Source organism: Vulpes vulpes, unplaced genomic scaffold (genome assembly GCF_048418805.1).
Source record: "Vulpes vulpes isolate BD-2025 unplaced genomic scaffold, VulVul3 Bu000000700, whole genome shotgun sequence".
Classification (NCBI taxonomy): domain Eukaryota; kingdom Metazoa; phylum Chordata; class Mammalia; order Carnivora; family Canidae; genus Vulpes; species Vulpes vulpes.
The window spans coordinates 400,261-426,290 of NW_027325673.1; the positions used below are offsets into that span (position 1 = coordinate 400,261).

Below are 26,030 nucleotides of genomic sequence, written 5' to 3' on the forward strand. Positions count from 1 at the left end.
TAAAAATTCAGTAATAAAATTAGGACCAATTCTTTTTTTTTAATTTTTATTTATTTATGATAGTCAAAGAGAGAGAGAGAGAGGCAGAGACACAGGCAGAGGGAGAAGCAGGCTCCATGCACCGCGAGCCCGATGTGGGATTCGATCCCGGGTCTCCAGGATCGCACCCTGGGCCAAAGGCAGGCGCCAAACCGCTGCACCACCCAGGGATCCCCAGGACCAATTCTTAAAAGTGTCTTTGCCATACATTTATTCACATGCTTGTCTGATTTTTTTTTTTACTTGTTGTAAATCACAGAAAATATCTGAAATCATTAAGATAGTGTCAAGTCACGCAAAATGTAATTAGTCTTTTCATTTTTAACGATCTGGTTGATATACAAAAAAAGTTTAAGTATATTCATAATTTTGACTCTGATTTGGAACAAAGTCTTTTGTTTTCAATTTATTTTTCAAATTAATATAATTAAAAAATACTGGTCTTTGGTATCATCAAGTGTATAAACTGTAATTTGTTTAAAAATAAAGCTTACTCTTTAATTAAAAATACTATTAGATATCAAAACAATCGAGGTCAGAAGTATTTTAACCTGATTCATACATAAATCATTTCCTCAAAACCTGTAAGAAATTGATAAGAATCCAAACCTTGAAAACCATAGTAGGCATAGTTTGTAAGAAATCTTACCTTCCGGATGCCTGGGTGGCTCAGTGGTGGAGCTTCTGCCTTCAGCTCAGGGCCTGATCCTGGGGTCCGGAATGGAGTCACACATTGGGCTCCCTGCATGGAGCCTACTTCTCCCTCTGCCTGTGTCTCTCATGAATACATAAATAAAAATCTTAAAAAAAAAGAGAGAAATCTTCAAGGAAATAAAATGCATGGTTTAAAAATAGTTTTATAAATAATTGAGTGTGGAATATTGATATGTGGAAAAAAAACTTGTTAATCTTAAATAATCAAGTTGGATTTAGTATTGTTAATTGCATGCATTTAGTAATATTTAAATGATAGATTGATAAATAGGTGATAGGTATCTTAATTGCTTGATACTTCTTAGGATTAAATCTCGATTATTGAGTATTTTGGCAGAATTAGTAGCAATGAACTCTGATAAATCTCAGGGAAAACATAATAAAATGAATGATTTACAAGGAAAATTTAGTTTATTGTTAAATATTTGTTTTTCCCTTTCATTGGAAAACTCTCTTTTATTTCCATTTCATTCCCTTTTACATATGGACTTTATTAGCTGACCCATATTAAAGAATATTATATTATTTCTTCCAATAAAATCATAACAGTATAGATGATAACATTTCTGGGTATAATTCAACATGTTGCAGAATAAATTCTTGTTATTCAATACTCCTACTATTTTATACAAAAAAAAAATACATCTTATTTCAACATCATCAAAATGATTAGTTTCCTAAATTCATGCAATCTCAATTTACACACATATGTAATATGTTTATTATATAATAACACAGCACATATATATGATATCAGTAGTAGTTTAAGAAAGTAAGCGAGAAGGATGCCTGGGTTGCTCAGTGGTTAGGCGCCTGCCTTTGGCCTAGGGCATGGTCCTGGAGTCCTGGGATGGAGTCCCATATCAGGATTCCTGCAGGAAGCTTGCTTCTCCCTCTGCCTGTGTCTCTACCTCTCTCTCTGTGTCTCTCATGAATAAATAAATTAAATCTTAAAATTGAAGGAAGAAAAGTAAGTACACATTTAAAAAATCTACCTATGTCTTATGTTAAAACCACATGGATATTAAAAAAAAATGACGGGCAATTTTGTTTACATTCATAAAGTCAATAGGAATCTGTACTAGGGCTTTTTACTCTCGATTTTGGTCAGTAATAGGTGCAATCTTTATCATTGTAGTTTAAAAATCACTACAGTAAAAGAAATCTATATTTTTAAACTTTCTTCGTATTATACTTACAACCATTAATGAGGTCATGAAGGCATTACTTTGGAAATTTCTTTATGGGGCATTACTGGGGCAATTCTATATTTTATCCTTTTAATCTACTGAATGGTCTAGCTATATAAAAAGATAAGAACTGGGGCACCTGGGTGACTCCGGTATGGGCCTTCAGCTCAGATCATGATCTCAGGGTCCTGGGATTGAGTCCTGCATCAGTCTCTCTGCTCAGTGGGCACCCTGCTTCTCCCCCTGCCCCTACCCCTGCTCATGCTTTCTCTCTCAACTAAATAAATCTTTTTAAAAAATATGAGAATTTCTCTATTATATTTTACTAAGTAAGGGTGGGATCACGAATGTATTAAAATCAAGGATGAAGTGAAACTGTTAAGCACATAACTGAGAGAAGAATCACCAAACATTATAAAATGTCTAAAATAGATACAAATTGAAAAGGGAATATAAAATAGAGGATGTGTAAATTTTACCTACATTCATATCACACATTTATAATTTTGTTAGACAAGCTATATTAGGCAAGTTGCTGTGTGGAATATTAGTAATGAGTTCAACTTAATTAGAAAAATAATTAATGGATGGATGAACATAAATTAGTGCTGAAAATAAAGAAACAAACAAAAATTCACAAAATATATATCCAAATGAAAATAGACAGAATATATGTATTTCTTTTTTTAAAAAGACTTATTTAGAGAGAGAAAGAGAACAGGGGGACGGCAAAAGAAGAGGGGAAGAGGGAGACTCACCAGCAGATTCCTGCTTAGTGAGGAGCCCAACACAGTGCTTGATCCTGAGATTATTACCTGATCTGAAATCAAAGTCATATGCCTAACCGAGAGAACCACCAAGGCACTCCTAGAATTTATTTATTTCAAACGCCGAATAAAGGCCCAATAAAATCACATATGTCTATTTTTGCATATATAATTTACATATGTATACATTCATACACATAAGGTACATGTATATGTAAATACAAAAGAATTATATTCTTACATAATTCTGTGTGGGAATTGTGTATAGAACATAAACAATGCTTAACATTTTGAAAAATAAATTTTTATTTTAGAATAGTACCTTATACAAAATAATTAAGAGATTTACAGAAAGTCCATGGTAGAAAATGACATGAAATTTTATGAGTGTTTTCTCAACCTCTACATTGTAAAAAAAAAAAAAAAAAGTCCCTAATGTTGAAAAATTGGTCAGATTGGACATTTTCCCTTTCTCTAAAATTAAATGGCATGACCAAGAGTCCTTAGAAGTTACTTGAATTCTCCTTAATAATTTGAAGATTCCACCTTATTTCAAGGAAGTTATTTTATGATAGAGGAACTTTATTCTAATTGAATTATTAGATAAGAGATATACATCATGTAGTGTGCACTATATATTATAATATGAACAAACATACCATTAAGGCAAAAAATAATATTTCAATACCAAATTTTTTGATTGCTAAATAAAAATTTTAAGTACAGAAATTACAAGCAGTGATCTAATAACATAAAGCAATGCTGAGAGGAAAAGCAAAAGTATTCTTTTCTTCAACAGCCATTTGATATGCAGTTTTTTGTTGTAGTCTAATCAGATAAATCTAACAATGAAAAATTGTCCTTTAAATTTATAGGTATTTGTACTTTAATCTTTCAGAATTGAATGGTCTCATAGTGCTGATATAATCCTAAAAGAAATTGGAAGATATTTAAGACTCATTAATCTGATTCAATATGTATAATTTGATTTTTCAAGGTACGTCAAATGAAAAGGGTGTTTTCTCCATGGTAGCTCAAATGTTTCCAGTACTACTATCTGAATGCCAAAACACAAAATATGAGATATGATGGATTCTTCAATTTTGTATTTCTAAAGTAAAAAGGCCTGTGGCTTGAGCAAAAAAAAAAAAAATCAGCACTCTGGAGTCATTTTAAAATGCTACCTTTTTATTCCCTATTATTCATATTCCCCAAGGGAATATAAAGGAAGGGAAAAGAAATGTTGGGAAATATCAGGAAGGGAGACGGAACATAAAGACTCCTAACTCGGGGAAACGAACTAGGGGTGGTGGAAGGGGAGGAGGGCGGGTGTTGGAGGGGAATGGGTGACGGGCACTGAGGTGGACACTTGACGGGATGAGCACTGGGTGTTTTTCTGTATGTTGGTAAATTGAACACCAATAAAAGTTAATTAAAAAAAAATGCTACCTTTTTTGGTATATATTTTATTTATTAGAATATTCTCCTTACCTTGTAGATGATGACTTGAGGAAAAAAATGAAAAACTTTCTGTAACCACAATATTATATTTACTCATCAATTGAAATTCCTTATTTGAAAATACAATATTAATCATTTATTTCCTAGATTCTCCAAGTCTTGTATTCGATATACTATAGTTTTCTTCTGCATTATTTTTCCTGTTAGGCAATTATTATCCTAGCTCATTCAAATAACCGGTCAACAAATTTCTTCAAATCCCAAACATATATATTTTTTAAAGATTTTATTTATTTATTCATGAGAGACACAGAAAGAGAGAGAGGCAGAGACACAGGCAGTGGGAGAAGCAGGCTCCATGCAGGGAGCCCGATGCAAGACTCGATCCCAGGTCTTCAGGATCACACCCTGGGCTGAAGGCAGGTGCTAAACCCACTGAGCCACCCAGGGATCCCCCCAAATCATATTTTTACCAAATAATACTAAAGTCAATTTTTATCAAATTTTATATGTAAAAATGTGTAGTTCATTTTATTTTATTTTTTTTTGTAGTTCATTTTAATATACATAATTGCCTACTTAGTTGTTTCATATATACTTTGAAATTAAGGTAGAAAGTAGTTTAATTTAGTTAATTTAAGGAAATGAGTTCAAATTTAATTCTGAGACAATTAAGAAAAAGAAAGAGATATAGAAATTATTTTCTCCTGCCTATAGTCAGTTATATTTTTTTAAATGTTGATGTTTAAAAAAATTGCAAAGCATAATTTTCAGTGAGTTTGGGTTAGGTTATGCATGCTAAGAAAACCAACTTGTAAATCTTAATTACTTGAAGCAACAAAATTGAATTCTCATTCTTATTAAATATATGCTATGTGTATTTTATCACCCAGGCTCTCCTTCCATGTCTCCTCCATCTGAGATCCAGGCTTACTAACACAGAGGCCAGTATGTGGAAGTTGCAGTTTTCCATGGTGGATGGGAAAGAGAGAGGAGAGGGGGAGAGAGATTTGCAAACCAGTCACTGGCTCTTAAAATTTCAGCCTTTCCACTAACATCTTATTAAACTGGTGCTTTTAAGCATATGTTCCTTGGACCAGCAATAGTAATATCATCTAAGAATTTGTTAGAAATTTGTACCAGAACAGGGATGGTGGGTAGTCCTATTTTTGTAGCTTCTTAGTGACCAGAATTTTCAATGATATTATGCTCTGCCAAAACCTAATATATATTAGAATTATAATTTTACATTTCTAATTTGAATTCCTCATCATAAAATTTTGAAGGAAACATTTAGACAAGTCTCTGACAAATATACTTTAATAGCCTAGGCTAGAAAACCAAAATCAAAATAAAAGTGAATATAAAGAAGAATCTCTATGAGGAGAATTTTAAGAGAAGCTGTAAATAATTCTCTAGCTCTATCCTTAGTTCATATTTTTTATTGAGACCTTCTAAATACTTTGAATTTCTAGACATGATATTTGAACAAAAAAATTTAGAATTCTCTTCTAATGTGACAATTCTTCATTTAGTTTAAGGACAAATCTTTAAGGCAGAATGAATGAAACTTTATTTCATTTTGGAAAATAGATCTAGAATTTAAATTCATGTCTGTTAATATATGGCTTACTTTTATCTGATTACATTTTAGAGAATACTTAAATGGGCTCATTAAGTTCTTTGAAATATTTAAGTTTCCAAAGTGTGACTGTGTGTGCATGAGAGAGAAGAAGAAGCAAACTTATTTTTCCCTAGTATTACTTAGGGTGTTTACATTTCAGTGATTTATGCTTAAATTCAGACCAGCACACCATCCAACTTCTACCAAAAAAAAAAAAAAAAAAATCTGGGCATAACCTAATCAACCTACAAAGTACTGTTTTGTTTGAATTTCTGTTTCAGTCCCTCCAAATACACAAATAACTGATTTCTTCTGTTTGTTCATACCTGCTAATATTCATGTCTTGACTACTGCAGATATATAAGTGGTAGGCATTCAATTTCAGTGTAACATTTTAGTAAAACGTTTGCAAGTTTGCTCTGTCTTTGCAAAAGGGCATTTACACAATACTTTGAGTATTTTTTTAAGTAATAGTGTTCTATTTGAAATTAATGATTAATGCTTATACAATAGGCTAAATATCATCACTCATATCAGAAGATTTATGTCCATAAAACTCTAATCAGGAAGATAATTTCATATATATTCACCCAGAAGCATGTCTGCTTCTATATGCACTGTTCTGATTTATCCAACTGCTGTTTTGCTGGAGGATGAATTTTCCCAAAAGAAAATCGTCATTACTGATAACTTTTACTCTTAAGAATTGTGGTATTGTCTTTTCTAATTCTTACCTTCCCAAAACTAGGCTTGTTAAATATTGGTGATGTCTGCTTGTTTGAAAATAATGATAAACATGAGGATGTCCAGTTAAATATTCTCTTTTATTTTGAAGATTTTATTGTTATTTATTCATGAGAGACACAGGGAGAGAAGCAAAGATATAGGCAAGAGGAGAAGCAGACTTCCTAGGTGGAGCCCAATGCTGGATTGGATCCCAGGAACCCCAGGACCCCAGGATCATGCCCTGAGCCAAAGGGAGACACTCAACCACTGAGTGATTCAGGCATCCCTAAATATTCTCCTCAAACAAGTACATATTGCAACTTTTGATCTAGAACTGGGTTTTTACTCCATTTCCTACACCTACTATTTGAATTAACTGGTTTTAACACACTTTCCAAGGCCCAGCTTTTTTTTTTTTTCTATGAAGTAGGGATAATAATACACATTGCTTAGGAATTTGTGAAGATTGCTTGAATAAAAAATCTTTCTACTTGCTTTTATCATGCCTAATGATTCTTGGTTTTTCACAGAGTTGTAGCTGCTTTTGGCTTTATTTTGTTTTTCCTTTTATGGTGGGTTTACTGTTTTTTGTTTTTGTTTTTCTTTCTTTTTTTTTGTCTTTCTTATGAGTGCCTAGCTTATTTAAATTCATCTTTTTATATTTTATTTATGTAATATTTATATTTATCTCTAAGTACCACTACTGCATTAGAGGCATGCTACACATTTAGGCATTTATTATTTTCTTTATTATTCAGTTCTACACATTTTACTATTCCCGTTAAGATGTTTTATGTCATAAATTATTTATCTTGTGGTTGGAAGTCTCCAAAATAAAATCTGGTTTTCTTTTTTGTTATTATTTTAAAAGTTTATTGAATTGCGTTCAGAGAAATATTTTGTATGATACAGTCTGTTGTAATTCCTGGTAAATTATTTTTCTTTAGACTATTACTTGGTGACTTAAAAAATAATTCCCCTCATGTACTTAAATTAACTAAAACTTCTTTAACACCTGGAAGTGGGAATGACTAAATGCCCACTTGATCAAATATGTTGAATATTTTGGTCAAATCTTCTATATACAATAGTACCAGACATCAAGACTGACAATAGAGGTATGGGAATAAAAACAGGATGGGATAGCATTGATATAAGGGAATATAATCCTACCAATGGAATTAGACTACAGAAATTGATCTAAGAGAGCCTGTATTATGAAAATAACAATACCATTTAAAAAGGTTGTGAATAGTATTTTCAATAAATGGAACTGTGCCATTTGGTTAGTCATGCAAAAATATACACACGCATTCACAAACACACACATTTTGACCTCTGAATCACAACGTAGAAAGAAAATAGATTCTAAATGGACTGTAGATCTAATTGTGAAAAGGCAAAATAATAAATAATAAGGCTTTTACATGTTATAATAATCAGTTTTGAATAAGTTTTTTCAAATAGGAAACAAAAGGGTTAAGCTTAAAGGAAAAATAAAGTGAACTATATTCAAATTAAGTTCTATTCATCAAAAGACACTTTTAAGTACATAATTTAGAGGGAAAGATCTTGTATGAAGAATTTCTGAAGAACCCATAGAAGTTAAGGAAAAAAATTACATTTATTAGTAGAAAAAGAGGAAAAAATTTGAACAGACACGTCACAAAATGGGACATCCAAATGGGCAATGCCCTATTTATATGTGTAAAGGTGCTCTAATTCCTTAGTGATCATAGGAATGAAGATTGAATTTGATGACAAAATTAAACCATAAAGCAAAATGCTAATGTTGGCAAAGATATGGACACACAATAACATTTTCAATATACATGGTCCTTGTGAGAAAACAACTCTGGGAACTACACAAATATTCATCAAGTTTGGAATGGATAAATAATTATAATCTATTTAAGCAATGTAATGTTGTAAAAGCAATAAAAACAAATGAGCCGCCAGTACTTGCAAAAATATTGATGGATCTTACAAGTATAATTTTGAGCCAAAGAAGCCAGAGACAAAAGATAAATAAAAACACATACTTATGATGCTATTTATATACAGAAAAAAAAAAAACAAGCAAAACTTACCTATACTCATAAAAATCAAGATACTGGTCACTACTGGAGGGGAGGTTGTGATATAAGGAGTCCTCTTCAGATGCAGATATTCAACCCCTTGATTCAGGTAATGTTTGCAAAAGTGAATTTGATTTGTATGAAAATTTATTAAGCTGCTTCCTTGTGAAAATTAAAGTTTTCTGGTGCATTTTATACTTTATGAACTATATCATTAACATATTCTATCTTGCCAATTGACATGTTAGTTGATGAGGGTAGTGTTGTGCTCCTACTCTGTTTATGAACTTGCCAATTTCTCCCTTTGATTACAGTATATTAATTTATATACATTTAAGGTTACTTTGCATTTCATATACGCAATGTAAATGTTATTTTATCTTGGTAATAAAAGGATTAGATTTACTACAACATTGTTTCTTTACTTTTTCCTGAGATACATTCTTACATTCTTATTTTATTCTATTATTTAAAAAATATTTTTAAAGTATTCCCTATAGAAAGCAAGTACCCTGTTGGTATGGCTTTGCTTTTTTTTTTTTCAACTCAACTAGAATATTTTTTTTCTTTTTTAGCTGATTTTAATATATATATATATATATATATATATATATATATATATATATATATATACTGCCACTACAGACTTCCTTGATTTTATCTTAAACACCCTAATATATAAAACTTGTTTTCTTTTCTTGTGCTTTACTGCCTTCACAAAATGTGCTAAAGATAATATTTCTACATTCCATGTTCCCTTTTATTACTTAGATGTTCTATACTACTTTATATCTCTTTAGTATTATATAAGTTTGGTTACAATCTGAAGAGAGAAAACAATATAATTTAATAGAAAAATTTTAATGTAAGTAATCATAGCAGGAGTCTCAAATTAGAAAGATTGGCTAGTAGAAAGTAAATAAAACTCTTAAAGAATATAGGAATACCAGATAATCATGTCACATCATACACAATACATTCTAATATATTGCTACACGCATACATTATGATATACCACTAAGCTTAAGGCTGAGATGAGGTGTTCAAGGATGAGGTTCCACTCTACTTTTACTGATGCACAATCCTCAGTGGAAGGCAGAGACGTTGGTGTGGCACCACATTGCTGAAATTTGCTCTAAACCATCCTTTTGTAACTTGTCAGAAATCTGTCCTCAAAGCAGAGAAAGATATTTATGGGAAGGGTTTCACTGAGTATACCATCTGGCATGGGTTGAATTGTGTCCTCCAAGAAGAAGGAATTACTTCAATAGATGCCAGAGGGAATATGGCCATGTTGGCATTTTGTTTCAACTCCTAGCCTCCAGATCTGTGAAATTTCTGTTGTTTTATGCCATTCCAATTTGTGGTACTTTTTTACAGAGATGCTGGGAAACTAATAGGAAACACCCAAATTAGGGTGACGGGGGTCGGTGATGGCCATGGAATACTGCTGCCCATGCAGGAGACAGTAGAAGCCATTCATGCAAGAGCAGAAATCACTCTGCACTACAAGTGCCTTTTAAGGAAAGGCTTGTAACCGGAAAGCAAAGCCATTCTCTTAAACAATTCAAGGAACTTAGAGTGTTTTAACATGAAGTCTCCCCATTTAATGGTCTGTGTTATTTTCTCACAGATTAATCCCTTTGCTTTTTTTAATTATTTAAATTCAATTTGCCAACATATTGTATTAACAACCAGTGTTCATTTGCTTTTATAATAGCCTATTCAAAATTGTCATCCCATTTTTAAAATAAGTCAAGGCTTATTTGATATACCTGTATATTTGCAAGTATCTTTTCTCACCACTGATCATTTTTTATAATGGTTTATTTTAAAAACTAAAAATAACAAAAAAATATGATGCATAAACAATTTTCCTGGTACTTGATCTACAATCCAAATAATATCCTTCATGAACAACAATACACAAACTCTTAACAGAATATTCATGGAAAAAGCTAGCAATATCTAATAATAATAATAATAATAATAATAATAATAATAATAATAATAATATATTCTAACCAAGAGGAATGCAAGATAAAGGATAATAAAAATTCATTTAATGAGTCATTTTGAAAGCATAAAGGAGATAAAGCAACATTTGACAAAATATAACATTCATTCAGATAAAACCGTCAGAAGGCTTGAAACAGAAGGGAATTTCCACAATCTCATAAGGGGCAGCTACAAAGAAATTGAAGCTAACATCACAATAAATACGAAAGACTAAAAACTCTCCCCCTAAGATTGAGAAGCTAGTTTCTCTTCTCATCAATTCTATTCAGCATTGTACTAAATTACCTGGCTGGAAAAAGGCAATAAGAAAAGAAAAATATGAAGATTAGAAATGAAGAAATAAAACTTTTATTATTTTTAAATGACATCACCTTGAATGTGGAAAGTCCTAAGATCCTACAAAAAATATAACCAGTATGTGAATTAAGCAACATCATAAGATACATAATAAGTATATGAAAACCAACTGTATTTAAGTGTATTACTAGCAATAAAAAAAATGAAATGAAAAGTAATTAAGTCAACAATAGCATGACAAAAATATATATAGGAACAAATGACATACAATATCAATAAAGTATATAAAATGTTACTGACAGAAAAAAAGACCTAAAAATGGACAGATATATCATACTTATGATATAAAAGTACTTGTTATTACTATTATCTGGAAATTATCTTAAAATTGATTTATAGAATCAATGCAACCTCCATTAAAATGGAATTCAACACAGCAGTAAAAAGAAAGGGACACTGATAAACACAGTAACTTAGATAGATCACAAAAATATCATTCTAAATGAGAGAAGCCAAACACAAAATCTATCATATTATATGACTTAATTTATATCTAATTTATAGAAAAGGCAAAACTATAGAGATAGAAAAAAGATCTTTTATTTCCTGGAACTGTGGTTGGAATATTGTTTAACTTTGGAGGTCACAAAGGTAACAGTGGATTGAGGTAAAAGTTTTAAAACTGGTTTGTGGTAATGATTGCACAATTGTATAAATTTAATAAACTCATAAACTATACACTAAATTAAGGAAGTGTATGATATGTAAATTACATTTCAAAAATTACTATTAAAATAGAGTTCCATCTGTCATTGTTTACTTTTTATAGTTTTACCACAAAATTTTGCATGCCGAAAAAATATATTTATTTATTTTTGTCTCAAACTTTATGAACTTATAGATTCAGGCTAAAATAGATTCATCTGTGACTCATGTTTTTCACTGAAGTATTTATTTTTTAACTATATATACAACTCATCCATGTTCATTGTTTTATAATATTATATTGCAAAAATACACAAAACAAATTAATGCATTCAAATGCTCATGGATATTTGAGCTATTTGTAATATTTTACTGTCACAAATAATGCTACAATGAACAATATTTTTGGTTGCCAGGTGCATTTCTGCCAAACACCTACTAGAGTATATATGGAGTAGTAGGATTTCTAGATTTTAGGGTATGTTTGTTCTCAATGTTATTAGAAAATAGAAGAATAGTTTTAAAAATTCCCATCACCAGACTTGTATAAATGCATTGTTCTTCCAGTTCCTTAACCACTTGTGGTATTATCATACTTTTAGATTTTGTGAACTGGTATGTGTTCATAAATAGGTATAAAATTACAGTTTAATTTATGTGTTCTAGGTGACTAATAAAATTAAACATATTTCAAATACTTGTCATCAATATTCCATCTTTGTTTTTTTTAAGATTTTATTTATTTATTCATGAGAGGCACAGAGAGACCTCTATTTTATGGTACTATTTGCCTATTCTTATATGAGTAACATATTATCTTAGTAACTATATTTTCATAATCCTTACCTATTTTTGCTTAGGTACATTCTCTCACATCTTCTTCAGGAGCCCCTTGCTATTCTTGGAATTTGCTTTCTGCAACTTTTAAATACAGTATGTCAATGCAGTATGTTTCTCTGAGACAAACAAACAAAAACTAGATGGGTTTTAGAGTGGATATGGACTAAATCTATATTTTGGTAAGAATGTGAAGAAAGGAACGTCTTACACTGTTGGTAGGAGTAAACTGGAGGAGCCAATCTGGAAAATACTACGGAAGTTGCCTACAAAGTTAAAAATAGAGCTACCCTTTGACTCAGCTATTGCATCACTAGATATTTACTCAAGGATACAAATATACTGATTCAGAAGGGCATATGCGGGGATCCCTGGGTGGCTCAGCGGTTTAGCGCCTGCTTTTGGCCCAGGGCGTGATCCTGGAGCCCCGGGATCGAATCCCACGTTGGGCTCCCGGTGCATGGAGCCTGCTTCTCCCTCTGCCTGTGTCTCTGCCTCCTCTGTCTCTCTGTCTATCATAAATAAATAAATCTTAAAACCAAACAAAACAAAAGGGCATATGCACCCTGATGTCTATAGCAGCACTATCAACCATAGCTAAAATATGGAAAGAGCCCAATATCCATTGACTGATACACACACACACACACACGCCCTCTTATTAATTCATATATAAATATATAATGGAATATTACTCAGCCATCAAAAGGAATGAAATCTTGCCATTTGCAGAGGCATGGATGGAGCTAGAGTGTATTATGCTAAGCAAAAGTAGTCAGAGAAAGACAAGTATCATATGATTTCACTCATATGTGGAATTTAAGAAAGAAAATAGATGAACAACTGTTTTGGTTTTTTTCGTGTTTTACTGATTCAAAGTTTAATGTATCCATAGCTTTGCCTGTTCCAAATGTCATATAGTTGGAATCATACAATAAGGTAGTCTTTTCAGGAGTGAAATAATTTTTTCTTCTTATCCATTGTTTTGACATTGCTCCTTTGTCAAAGATCAGTTGCCTTTTTTTTTTAATATGGTCTATTTTTTGGCTCTATTCTATTCCAGTGATCCATTTGTCTACTCTTCATCAATAGCACACTGTCCTGATTACTATAGCTTTATAATAGATCTTGAAATCAAGTACTGTCAGATCTCTGCAATGATTCTTTTATTCATTTCCTTTTGTCAAATCCTGTTTCTGTATCCCCATTCAATTCCACAGAGAGCTCTGAGAGTAATTAATTTTAAAAATAAATGAAATAACTTCTTTACCAAACTCTTTCAATAAGTCTCATTTCTTTTCTGATAAAATAAAAAATTAACACAATAATCTAAAGGTCCTTTACTGTCTGATACCTGTCTTCATCTCTAGCCTTCTAGTCGTTATACCCTGTGCTCACAATCACTTTGATTTCATTAAATTTCTGGAATATACCATGATCTTTTTCCCTCTCTGTGTCTTCACAGTCTTTTGACATTCTTTATCTTTTTTTGCCTCTATCATTATCTTGACAGCCCCCTGCTCATTTTAATTCAAGTTATTTGAGCAAAGAGGATCTTCTGGACATATAATTTCTCAATTATTATGTAATATGAATATATTTGTTAAAGTATTTCTTCTAATCTCCAACATCACTGAGGTCAGTGACCATGTTCATTCAACTCAGAAGTATGTGCATGACGAAATACATATGATCATTTAAAAATGTAATTTAATAAATAAATACATCATAAGTTTAAAACAATTTAAAAAGGAAAATCAGGAAAATATAGAATGAACACTCTAACTTTCCAAGACTCTTCAATGATTTGGGAACTGCAATGGCATCCACTGGTATCCTGCCTTCTGAACTTCCATCTTTTCTTAATAAAATAGTCACATTGATCATGATAAAATATAAGTTACTTTGTTCAAAATCCTCCAGTGTTTTCCATCTCACTCAGAGTAAAAGCCAAGGATGGTACAATATGGTTATTAGTTAGTTACTTCTGCTCTCACTCATCTAATCATCATTCCAAACCAACAACATAACATCTCTGCCAGTCTTCAAACACAAAAGTTACACTCCCATTTCAGAACTTTGCCATTTGATTTTTCTCTGGCCTAGAATGCCACAAATATCTGCTGTTTGTTCCTTCGTGAACATCTATTCACTACTCAAATGGTGACCTCCTCAGTACTACCTCTCTTTGCCACATGATCTAATAATACAATCCTGATCTCACAACTCATTTAGATGTGAACTTTTGAAATCTGTCTCTGGATTCTCAGGGGTGTGTCTGCACATGTGGACATACAAGCTTTTTATTCTAGATCAGTGTTACAAGTCATGAATTTATCCCATATGACTCAATATGAAGAATAAAATGTGTACTTGTAGTTCATATTTTGGCTAAAATGTCATGTTAAAAAAACAGAAAAATACTAAAAGTTTAATAATAAATTAAAAATTTCTTATTTCAATGAATTGGTAAAAAATGTGGAAAGGTATAAAGGGACTATTGATAAAGAGGTGGTCTCATTTTCCAAATATTCTTACATTTAAATTCAGCTTAGTCAGTGGCATAATTAATATTGTAAATCTTGAGATACATATTAGTATTGACAAATAACTATGTTTTAGAATATGTTTTCAGTTTTGACTGAAGGCAAAGGAAATCACTCTATGACCTAAGAATCCTTTCCCATCAGTATAATTCTACGTAGTAGCATTCTTTATAGAACATGCAAAAAATTAAGCAAGAGATTAGCAGCAAAACCCAGCATAAGTGGATTAGCCATTTGAGCAGTCTTGAAGGTAATCCCTTTTATTTGGGAGAAAAACATACTAAATGGAGAATGTATACATCTGTGGTATTATGCTTTATTAACAAAAGGATTAATTGAAAATGACAATAGATTTAAATGCTTTCTCTGGAATATTAACTTTATTTCAGTATATGGGCTTGAGTATTATACATGATCACAAAAGTTAACTCTCCGATATGTGTGAAGTCTCAAAATGAATTATACTACAACTTGTATGTATAGAGAAATTGCTGGTCTTTTGTCTTGATTAAATTGACCAGAAATTTATGAACCTTATGTTTGGGTTCAGGAAGAATTTAGTCCTGACCAATATATAATTTTGTCACCTCTAATAAACTGAAATTGTAGCTTGCATAATCTTTAATCTTCAGAATTTAATTATTTCTGCTCTTCTCTAAGGGAATGTAGAAAGGATTTTTATGATCTTTAAATGTAAGAGACAGGGGAACTCTAAAGCTTTATCCTGGTTCTTGGTTATAGGTTTGATTGTCTTTGAGAGGTGAGTGGTCTTCTCAGGACATTATTTGGCATTCACAGTTGGTTTGTGGGACTGCTGTTAATTGATCTCCCTGAGCTTGGTAGAGTTTATTGGCTGCTCCTTTGAAGACACAGACTTTCTTCAATTCTAATAGGAACATTATAATGTTCTTCATCCATGCTGTTGGTTCTGGATATCCACGCTCATAAAAATTTAAATAGTAGGCTTTCTGGACCTAAACTTAGTTCTGAATTACCTAAAATACATACAATTTAAGGATTATGCTACTCCATCCTTAATGCTTTCTTATAAAAACTTCATCACCTTCTTATCTCTGCTATGTTAACTATACTTTCTTAATTTCACTGCATGGTGTGTAGAACCACTAACAATAGAAACCTCCTTTCTGAGTACCAAGACACATAAAGGAAAGATCTGGACATTTTTCTTAGACCATAAATCATACATATAAGAAAATTAGGTGTTATCTGACATCTTTCTTCCTTACCACTCAAGGTCCATGGCTAATCCTGAATCTCAGACACATTATCTTCTTTATAGTAAAGAGTTTATGACTTATTTCCACAACTCTGTTTCAAGATTTACTAATGAAGCATGAAGTAAATTAAAAGACAATTTTCTTGGTTTAAAGATAGATTTTTCAAGTCTATTATCTTATTAAGGACATCACAATCCTATGTCCTTCAGCTAGGGGTGATAAAATTTATGATTTAGCCTTAATAGTGGAAGAGTGAAAAGGAGCATTAATTAAGGGTGAAATGAAAATATATCAATTTTATGTTTTCAATTATTCTCTTTTTATTGTAAATCTTCTTGTCTGTACAAATCTCTACTCTAGCTTCAGCTATCATATTCCCCCAACAAAGTGGGAACTAGGTCTTTATCCCAAAACTACTTTAATAAATCCCCTTTTTATTCCTAGCAATTCCATATTTTTCTCAATTTACTTGCTTATTGAGTAAAAAAATGCTACTTTATATCTAGTCAGGTCCCCAGAACAGTGTTTTTTTCATGAGGGTCATGAAATAATTTTATTTCTCATGAAATTAATTTAGTTTGTTCAGTTGAAAGAGAAAAAAATTAATAAAAGAATAAAAGAAAGAACAAATGGTGAAAATAAAGGGAGAAAGAAGGTGAAGAAAAAGAAGAGGAATATTGAAAAAGGAGAAAAAAGAAAGAATGGAAAATAAAATAGAAATAGGATAAGTAATATAATTTTTATTTCAGTTTTATTTGTATGTGAAAGTCTGCACACTCATGTTGTGTAATGACATAAATCTATTTCTTAGCATTAGTCATAGGCAAAAAAATAATACAAAAATTTTGTTTAACCCTTTTAAAATACTGTGAAAGATATAAATTACATGGACACAGCAAATTTTGTTAGATAGCTATCTCTTCCAGATGAGTCCTGTGTAGTGTGTGTGTGTATACATGGAGGATGTGCAAGGCTTTATAAGCATACTTATAAGCAGAAGGATAGACTATGAGTCAGCATCACAATCTCAATCTCTTCTCGGTCCACTCAGGTTCTAGTTTCCATATCTGCCTTTAATGATCTGACTTGAGAGAGATATGCATAACATCTGTTCTAGATTAAAAGAAACATCATGGTATCATGTTCTGGTTTCCCAGGACCTCTTAAACTAGACTTGGCTACCATGTGCTCATTGCGAAGTCTCTTTCTGGCTCATGTGTTTGATATCTTTCTTCAACTTACTGTTTCTGTACAGTCCACGAGCTTTTTTGGCCTGTAATGCTGCTATTGGAATTGGATCTTCCCTATATGAAGTTGTGGCCATGATTCACTTATATGACATCCAAATAGCCAAACAGGAAGCTATAGCAATCCAAATATAATAATAAGTCTACTTTTTTTTGAGTTAACATGTGTACTTTATATATACCATTTATTCATCAGGCCCTGGTTTCCTCTTCTTTATATTAAGGGACTAAAAACAATTTAAATATCTATTATATTTTACCTTGTATCTCTGCTAACTATAAAATTCTAGTGACTACAGCCTAGGGAATTTCATGGAGAATGGCAAGTTTTCCTCCCACCTAACCCCACTCACACAAAGAATTTAGGATTGTAAGCTTAACATAGGATACACTGATTGACAAAGTGATTATATTTGGCAGTTAAGGCAAATTGTTTATTGATCATTGATAGGATACAAAGAAAACCTGTAGTGAATTGGCTGAAAGGATCAGGTAATAGTAAAACCAAAGGCCTGAGGCTAATAGAGTCCTTAGTTTAGAAGTAGATACCTGACCCAAAAGGAAAAGTTGAGCAGTAGCAAACAGCAAGTTCAAGAACACTGATACTAGGGAATAAGGCAAATTGTGCAAACTGGTAACAGAATTTTCTATTTGTCAATATACAGTCAGATTCAATCACAGGAATAGGGCATTGGAATGAAAAGGGGAAATTGAAATTTATTGGGTATATGTGTTAGGGGCAGAGCCTAGTGTTTTTGCATATAGAGTAGAATAATTTTTTTTTTTTTGAGTTAACCAAGTGTGGGTAAGTACCTTCTCATTGTAGATGAATATATTGCTGTCAGTTTTCTCAAGTCCAGTCTAGAATTTTCAACATTCTACTGAATGCATCCAAAACTTAATGTATAACCTCTTCCTCTATCAAATTTCCTCCATTTGCTTTGATCTCTTACACTCTTTTTCCAACTTCAATGGTATGAAAATTGAAAGCAGCGTTAATCATATACTTCATAGCCCATAATTATGTTAGTACAGGAACTTCTTGTTTGATTTTATATTTTTCTATTTCTATTTTTTTCTATTTCATCCTTGATCTCATTTCCTGCCCCCAATGCAGACACCTATTCTATATATTTTTTTCTTCCTTAGCCCATATCTCTTAGTCCTGTCAATTCAGTCTTCAACAATCTTGGCAATTATACCTATCTATTCTACTTTAAGTTCTATTCCTTTATTCTGGTCCTCATTATTTCTCACCTTTATAAGAACTCCATACATACTTGGATTTTAGAATTAACTCTTTTCTGTAATTTTTTGTTTTGTTTTCTATTCTGGCTCATCTTATACATAAAATGACTTATTTGGGTTGGTTTCTCTAAAAGCTAATTCTTTCTTGGAAATTCATGTGCAAACAGCTCACTGAGGGGATGCTATCCAGAGAAGAGAAATGACGGATTCTAAATAAAGCAGGAAAGAAGAGCTAAACCAAGATGTGGTCTCTGCTTAAGCCCACCTTCCATCCTCAAGTTGTGCTGGAGAATGAACTACTCCACAGGGCTAGTGCTCCCATTGTACAACCTTGTATATCTCTTTGTTAGTCGTTTTGCCTATGGAGCTCCTTTGGGCAGGGGGAGCATAACATTCTGTGTATGTCAGGTCACCATGGTTGAGGACACTTTTTAAAAAGGAGCAACTCTGAGCCATGGACAGCTAACACAGCAGCAGCAACAGTTCTGAGAAGGAATAGGTTCAACTGCTTAGAAAAAGCTATCTGGGCACAGCATCAAACACATTTACTACATCATCCAACAGATTTTCTAAAACTCACTCCTTGTTCATAATCCATCAGTGGCTTCCTACAGATTTGATATTAATTCCAAATTACCTATCATGACATGCTTTTGCTCTGTTTCAACTCATCCATCCTTGCATTCTATTCATATGGACATATTTGGAATTTTTAAAGTGCCATCTTCTACATATACTTCTATACCTTTTAAACAGATGGCTTCATCTTCAAACAATAATCTTCTGACATTTGGCACCTAGTTAATTTCAGCTTTCTTAGTCTAGCTAAGATTTTACTTAACCTAAATACCTAACCACATTTAACCCCATCTACTTAACCTAAATACCTAACCACATTTAATCCCTTAAACCTATGCCTTGATTAAAGCCCCCTCTAGCATTTATAATACTTTAGTATACTAAAGTATCTGCTCACTATTCCCTTACCTCACTAGATTTCCCTAAAAATAGGAAATGTGGCTTTTACATCTTCATCATGTATCTTGACACACATTGAATATATAATTTCTTAAACAAATTGATAAGGATTATAGGGTTAAAATGCTCAAGGTAAAAAAAAAATAAAACAACTAGAATGGATTGTCCTGTTTTGAATTCAGTTTCAATGTATTCTAGAGCTCTCCCTTTTCTTTACTACAATAAGATTCTTGGATTTTTACACTATGGTATTTGAAATTATGCGGCTTTCCATTTATTGGTAACCTAAGATTATCTCAACAATGCTATCGTGGCTGTTTGTGGATCTGTGGTCTCACTTATATTCATGTAGATTTTTAATTATGCTTATTTTCAAGCTTCTATCTTGTAGTCCACTGAAGGGGCAACAGGAAATTTAGTTAACTCTCCTGTAATTGTCATATTTTCTTCCATTTGTCCTTTATCCGTGATGTCCTTGACATGATCCTTCAATTTTTTAATTTTTTTATTTTCCTCATTAACCCTTCAAACATATTCTTTGCTTGCCTCTATATTCTCTATATTAGTTTTGCGCAATTCACATGCACATGATATATATGTACATGGTATACACACTGTCACTCAAATAATGCCACATAATATTCAGCATAGCTATCGTGTTCGCATGCAGTTCTTTAAATAAAGAAATTGGTACTCTTTGGCTATATGTGATTAAGATCAATGTTTTTACCTAATCCTGTATAGAATATGTTATTTTTCACCAATGTTTTCTGTTGTCAACTGATCGCTTTCTTCTCAGCAAATTTTAAATTTTTTTTTAATTTTTTTATTTATTTATGATAATCACAGAGAGAGAGAGAGAGACGCAGACACACAGGCAGAGGGAGAAGCAGGCTCCATGCACCGGGAGCCCGACGTGGGATTCGATCCTGGGTCTCCAGGATCGCGCCCTGGGCCAAAGGCAGGCGCCAAACCGCTGCGCCACCCAGGGATCCCTCTTCTCAGCAAATTAATCTGAATCAAGATGGTCATTTTCTTATGGTGGTGCTTGGATACTAACTTCATTCCCTCGGTTTGTAACTGCTTACTCTTCAAGCTCAACTGTAGAGACATCATTAACCATACCTCTGTGCTGTATGGACCTGCATCTTACTCATTCTATAAATCTTTGGCTCCTGCTTTTGATAGAAAAAGAACAACTTCTAAGTTGAATTCAACCAGAGTAAGTCTTCTCCACTTTTCAAAAGTCATTGATTCTAAGTAGCTTTCTGTGTTATACTTTCAGACATGCCTCTTGAAATGTATCCTGAGGTTTTTTCTTTTTAACAGTTTCCTTTCCATAAGGCCTGTGCTGCATAAGCACTGCTTGGGAAGGCTTTTGCTATTATTAAAGTGTTGATGGAAGCTTGCATCAGGTTCAACATAGGTCACAAGGATGACAAGGGAAAAAAAAACCTAGAGATAAGCCCAGCACTAATTAGTAACAATAGAAGCTAAAATAATATTACCTCTTCCATGCTGAATATCCATTTTGTTCAATCTACTACATAACAGGTACTTGCACCTTTAATTCTCAGGGTTATCACTATGAGACAAGTAGTATTTCCATTTAATAGATGAGGTTTACCAAGATTAAGCAATTTGTCTAAGAATCTTGAGCCTTAAATGAGAGGGCTACATCTGCCTCATGGCAGAAGTTAAACAGATACTTGGACTGAATTTTCTGGTCAGCTTTTCCAACTCTATCTTTACTCCATTTGCCATGCACTTCTGTATACCCATTATGTGCCAGGCACCATGGGCTTTAAAAATACATAAAATATTTACTCATAACAATTTATAGGTAATGCATTAAATCCTCATTTTAGAGAAGAGGAAACTGGGGCCAAAAATGTTTGGTAACTTCCTCAGGATTAGACAGCAGATAAATATTTCCTTTTCAATAGATCAACACATGTAACTAGACTCTGCAATGTAATAAAATCATTGCATTTTTTGAAATTTAGTTTTGTTTCAAAATAGGCCTATAGTAAGTAGACCTTTCAGTTTGAGCTACAGCTATCAATTGTCCATGCCTGGAAGACATTTACTTTTAAGCCTGGGTTACTCTAATGGCCACTACCACTATTTCCTTTTGGCAGCTACTAGATTTTCAGGCTGAGGAACTTGGGATTAATAATGGTTTCTAGGAGATGTACATTAGAGATCCAATATATTTCATTGATGACACATGCCCTACTTCCTCAATATCCTTCATTCCAGTCAAGGCTCTCTGTGACTGGAAGAAAGAAAATACTTTGTGGCATCCTTAGAACTGCAGGATGCTGACAAGGACCATTAACTAATTTAGATTTAAGTGTCTGTGGAATTGCTGGCTACAACTACTACAGTGGTGCCATGGGTTAAAAAGATTTGCCTGTATCAGGGAGTCTATGGCTCTGCCTGTGTCTCATATTTCTTCTAACTAGAACTTAATGCATTGGAAACTTTGTGGTCTGTGTGTGTGTGTGTGTGTGTGTGTGTGTGTGTGTGTGTTGTTTACAGAAACACATTGAATAAAATATATATTTTATAGTATACAATCAGGTGAATAATTTATTATATGTGTAGCATTAAAGAGATCAGGAAAAATGTGTTATTGGTTACACAGGTCCTCTATGATGTTATTTGGTGTGATGTTCTTCACATGAATTGCTCTGACAGTTTTTATATCTTGTCATTGCATGCTGATGGCAGTGTGCAAATAGGTTTGCCACATAGGAATTACCTGTCCCACAAGTTCATTTTCAATGCATTCTAAAGATCAGCCATCCTTGCAGGAGTTAAGAAAGATTTATAGAATCATTATAATGCAAAACCTTAGAAAGAAAGACAAAAATTACTGACAGTTTTGTGTAGAAGAGAATATAAAGAAGTTCACTATTTTGATGTTTTATATATATATATATATATATATATGTATATATATATATATAATTGAAATACAACAGAAATATAAAAATCAAATTTCCATAAAATCAGATTTTAATGTATTTTCCTCACCCATCAAGCAACAGGTCCTTAGAAAGATTTATAAGGAGCCTATACTAGAACCAAGAAATAATAATCATTTGTTCAAATGGTAGAAGTTCCAGTATATTATTCATTATACAAAGCTGTGGTTTACATAAGTATCTGACTATAGATTATAAAAAAACTAGAAATTCTATAGTTTTCATATATGTAAATTCACATTTACTTGAATTTACTAAAGTGTTGCTGAGGAAAGAAAAGTAGCATCTTATATTTTGGTTGAATGTGTAAAAGGACATGTTCTACACAAGAAATTATATACATATATGAACCACATGTATATATATATATATACACACACACATATATATATACATACTCACAAACATTTTTCAAATGTTCTAACCTCTTGCATGTAAGTGGTAACATTCCTACATGGTGTTTAAAAATAACAAGAGCATTCACTAAAATGTGCATAAAGAAGAAAAACTCTCAAAAATCATTACCTGATTTGCTTCCCTTGCACAATTGGACTGATTATGTATTTTCCATTACTTTGTGGATGTGCATGGCATTTTACTATATGTTACTTTATATGCTAAAAGGATAAGGCAGTATTTATTATTATGCTTCCACATTTTTGAAGGAATACAGATACAATTTAAAGATCAGGTTCATAGAGGAAATATAATAGAAAGAAAAATCTGCATTCTAAAAGACCTCAAAATGGAAACACCTAGATTAGAATATAGCTGACTGAAGTCACTTTAGAATATAATTTGATATTTCTGCCTCATAAATTTGTAATCAATTTTTAGCTCCTTAAGGATAGTGGTTGAGTCATATATCCACTGTGGATTGCATTTTCCTGCATATTATAAAGATTGATAAAATGTTTGTTAAATAAATGAACTCAATGCTTTGGACAAAAATCTACTGTTGATTTTCTCTCAAAATATGTTTTGACCCTACTTTCTCCACCTTCCTCTCATCTATTCTGTCCTAATCTCATACTGGAAGTACTAACAGCCTCCTTTACACATCATGTCCTTGGTTTTGTAATATGCAAGTCATGTTGTCACTTTCTTTACCTAAATATTTCATAGATTAAAACATAGCAAATCACAGTTTAATACTTTCCAGAACTTCATATTGCCTACTGGAAAGACTCTGTATATTTTAATAGAGTTTACTGACAATAAAAACCTTTCCCTAATTTATTTCTTAAGTCCTATGTCATTTCAACATTCATTCTACCAACTTTTTCTTCTATTTCTGTCTTAGTGAGCCTATAACCTTAATATGTTGTACTTTTTAAAATATTGGCTTTATGCCCCAAACTGTATTACTCCATAATGATGCAAACATAAATAAAGCAGAGTCCCTATTTATTTGTATCTGCTTGACTCATGGTCTTTCACATTTCTCTTCTATTTCAGGTGAGTGGAATGATACTCATTTTCATGACCTGCCTTTTCGTGGATAGCCATTCCAAATGTCAAAGAAAGAACTAATTATTTTTGCCACCATCACTGTCACTGGCCTAATAACTATGAGGTATGGTTAGTTACATACATTGATTATTCCCCTAATTTTGATGCCCTAGAGCTCAGGGACCATATTTTATTCATATTGGTATTTTTAATAGAAAATACTGTGGTTTACATGTCATATATCTTCAATGATTGTCAATTTTATTAAAAAGTAAAGTATCAAAAAGAAGTATCCATGTGTTTGGATTCATTTTAACTAATGTGTTCTGCACCCCCCCAAAATAACCTCTGAAATTGTATGACATAATATGTATGAATATATATCAGCATACACATAGAAGCATCTATAGCTACAAAAACATTAGGAACTGGTGACTGCTAATCTTAGCAACAGCTGCTTAGCTTCATTTCCATTTAATGCTAAACCTACCATCGATGTAAAATATTTCAATATTAAATGTAGAGAGGAGATACCCAGAGTTTCTATAAATCAACATTAAAAATGCAATTATGAAAAAAAAATAAAAATAAAAATAAAAATGCAATTACGCATTTAAACAATAATTTCCTAATGAAAAATTTAATTTGATCTTAATTATAACCCATAATTATATATAATTAGAATTAATAATTATACAATTAAAATGTATGTATATTATATATAATGCATACAATATATGTAATACAATTATTATATTATACCCATAACTCAAATAAAATTAGTAGTAAGAACATGTAGTCATGATTTCTTTGGAGCAGGATTTCTAGGCTGCTTAAAAGAAATTGCCACAAGATAATTTTTTTCCTTGAGACATAAATTTTCTGTTGTGGATTTTACCTAAAGTGAATTCTATGATGTCCTTTTATAAACACCAGTGATTTGAGAATATCAGTTGTTGAGTATATGGCATACTCTATGAAGACTCTTACGTTATGTTAAAGGGATCTTGGGAGGAGGGGCAAGTTGGCAGGAGAGGAGGGTCCCCAGGTCACCTGTCCCCACCAAATTACCTAGATAACCTTCAAATCATCCTGAAAATCTAGGAATTCGGCCTGAGAGTTAAAGAGAGACCAGCTGGAATGCTACAGTGAGAAGAGTTCACACTTCTATCAAGGTAGGAAGACGGGGAAAAAGAAATAAAGAAACAAAAGGCCTCCAAGGGGGAGGGGCCCCACAAGGAGCCGGGCTGAGGCCGGGGCGAGTGTCCCCAGGACAGGAGAGCCCCGTCCCGGAGAAGCAGGAGATGCACCCGGGGGGAAAGTCTTGCAGCGAGCTGGAGCAGGACCCCAGGAGAGCGGAGATGCCCTCGGGCACCCGGGGACACTAACAGGCACCTGCGCCCAGGGGACAGGGAGAGGCTGGGAGGGCCCAGGACAGCTAGGATGCTCCTGCCCCGAGCTGAGCAGATCAGCGGCCCCGCCCCGGAGCCTCAAGGCCCTGCAGACAGAGAGCCCCGGAGCTACTGCAAGAGCTGACTCTAGGGCTGCAGAGCTGGCCCCGCCACTGCGGTTGTTCCTCCTGGGGCCTCACGGGATGAACACCCCCCACTGAGCCCTGCACCAGGCAGGGGCAGAGCAGCTCACCAAAGTGCTAACACCTGAAAATCAGCACAACAGGCCCCTCCCCCAGAAGACCAGCAAGACCGACCAGTTCCAGGGGAAGTCAAGGGACTTAAAGTATACAGAATCAGAAGATACTCCCACGTGGTTCTTGTTTTTTTGTTTTGTTTTGTTTTGTGGTTTTTTTTCTTTCTTTTTGATTTCTGATTGCTTCCCCCACCCCCTTTTTTTTTGCCTTTCTTTTTCTTTCT

At 33.0% G+C, this 26,030-nt stretch overlaps 3 long non-coding RNA genes across 3 annotated transcripts in view; 2 read left to right on the forward strand and 1 right to left on the reverse strand.

Moving 5' to 3' along the window:
- The window catches only part of LOC140596490 (uncharacterized), a 39,093-nt gene extending 38,266 nt beyond the window's left edge, over nt 1–827 (reverse strand). The window contains exon 1 of the long non-coding RNA XR_011998460.1: nt 689–827. This is a non-coding gene — a long non-coding RNA (uncharacterized lncRNA). The remainder of the gene's footprint in view (nt 1–688) is intronic.
- LOC140596489 (uncharacterized) overlaps nt 1–20,611 on the forward strand; it is a 94,994-nt gene extending 74,383 nt beyond the window's left edge. Inside the window, exon 4 of the long non-coding RNA XR_011998458.1 lies at nt 20,564–20,611. This is a non-coding gene — a long non-coding RNA (uncharacterized lncRNA). The remainder of the gene's footprint in view (nt 1–20,563) is intronic.
- A 244-nt stretch (nt 20,612–20,855) lies between these two features.
- Nucleotides 20,856–25,544, forward strand: LOC140596497 (uncharacterized). Its single transcript, XR_011998462.1, has 3 exons — nt 20,856–20,936; nt 24,166–24,283; nt 25,264–25,544. It is a non-coding gene; the product is annotated as an uncharacterized lncRNA (long non-coding RNA).
- The last annotated feature ends 486 nt before the right edge of the window (nt 25,545–26,030 follow it).